This window comes from Coregonus lavaretus (genome assembly GCF_964263955.1).
Source record: "Coregonus lavaretus genome assembly, chromosome: 1".
Lineage (NCBI taxonomy): Eukaryota > Metazoa > Chordata > Actinopteri > Salmoniformes > Salmonidae > Coregonus > Coregonus lavaretus.
In genome coordinates, this window is record NC_139988.1 from 59,479,501 (window position 1) to 59,481,321 (window position 1,821).

The following is a 1,821-nucleotide window of genomic DNA, read 5'->3' on the forward strand; positions in this document are numbered from 1 at the left end:
TTTTCACACTTTTAGATTTTTAGATTAGATTTTCCGTGTTCACAATAATGCTTAAACCACATCAGGGGATAACTTTTGAGGTCTGGGAAAAATCTAAGAAAGATTTTTGAGCGTCGTTGCCCTTTAATTTAGTGAGCATGCCCTGCACTGTTGTTTGGTTAGCGGGTTTTCTGTTGTGCAGTAAGCACACGTGATGTGATTCGGCCACCAATGGAATGGGTGCAGTAAAAGGCCAGCAACACTCTGTATTATTCTGAGCCCCATGAAATGACACCACATTTATGTATCTAGCCTGCATAACACTTTATAGAGTTATTTGTCGATTTTTAATGCTAGCTAGCTGTGCAGCCTGTTCCAACCTACCTGGCTGCCCACACAAACAGCGTGCAATGGGCAGCAAGCTAGCTAGATATTTCTAGCTAGTAGTACTGAAGAGACATTATTCAAGTCGAAGTTGAATATTAGTAGTGCTGTGACAAAGGATCTGTTATCCAGCCAGCTCAAAGTTAACTTCAGGACTTCAGTCAGTCTGCTGTCTGCAGGTCATACAAGCCAACATAAAATAGCAATAGCATCAACCCGACCTCTTAGCTGAATGGTTATTGACACCTTTCCACTAGATTGTGGGGGACTTTTATTTTGGAAATTGCAGCAATTTCGTGACCCGGAAGTACTTTCTTAGTGTTGCTGATGAGACGCTGATCATGTGAGGAGTTCGCTAATCAAATGCCCCACTTGTGTTGCCACTGGACAGCGAAAACAAGTAGGTTAACCTTTATTGTAATTTTAAATTAGTTTGTAGTAGTTAAGTGTTGAGTTAGATTACATACTGCAGCTACCTCAATCATTATTTCAAACAATTTCGGTGACTTCACAGCAATTGCTAGCTAGCTGAAATGTTGCTACTTAGAAGGCTCAGCTAAATACAAATCCCCCTAAATACAGCCAAGTCTCATAGTCACGCCATGAGACCTGTAAATGAAAGAGGAGTATAATAATACGAATTGAATCGAGTTCCCATTTAGAGTTTCTGGCGCAGCACATAAATGCCCTTATCCAGATGGTGTGACAAAGGCATTTCCTAACAGACCTGCTAACTTTCTTTGTTGTTACTTTTAAGGTTGGAACCAACATGCAGTAACCTCCAGCAGGCAGAGAGGCAAGAACCATTAGTCCGCCAGCTCAGGGACAAGCTACACTATTCACAGCTCTGTGTAATGTTCAATGTAATTGTATTGCTGGACTTTTTGAAACTTTTTTGAAACTATTTGTATTGTTTTAAAAATGTACAAATAAAAGGAAATGTATGGTTTGAACATGTCTTTAATGTTTATTTATTTGAGCTGTTAGTGATAATTCCCTAAGTGTTAATACATTTGTGTTTACATCATTAAGCCTTTATGTATGTGTTATGAATGCCCAAAGGTGTCTGACTTTATAGTAAGTACAGCGTCATATGATATAAGGCATTTATGTATGTGTTATAAATAACCAAAGGGGTCTGACTTTAAATTAAGTATAGCGTCATGCGATATAGAGTCTTTATAGATGTGTTATGAATGATCCTAACCCTAACTAATGAATGCCAAGTTTGATGCGTTGGTCCACTGCCGTTTTCAACCCGTATACGGGATGACATGAGGTGTGAGTGAAAAGGTCTACCATATTTGATATTATCTGGTCTCATGTCTTTTTACAGCATATCCTCCATATTACATTTACATTTTAGGCATTTAGCAGATGCTCTTATCCAGTCAGTAACGACTAACAGTTGGTATCCTGAGTTTCCACAGTTCCTCCAGGGTCATTCCACCTCAAAAA

At 39.0% G+C, this 1,821-nt stretch overlaps 1 long non-coding RNA gene across 1 annotated transcript; it reads left to right on the top strand.

The window, feature by feature from the left end:
• Positions 1-706: 706 nt before the first annotated feature.
• Positions 707-1,316, top strand: LOC311103163. Its single transcript, XR_014610065.1, has 2 exons — positions 707-763; positions 1,121-1,316. It is a non-coding gene; the product is annotated as an uncharacterized lncRNA (long non-coding RNA).
• Positions 1,317-1,821: the final 505 nt, after the last annotated feature.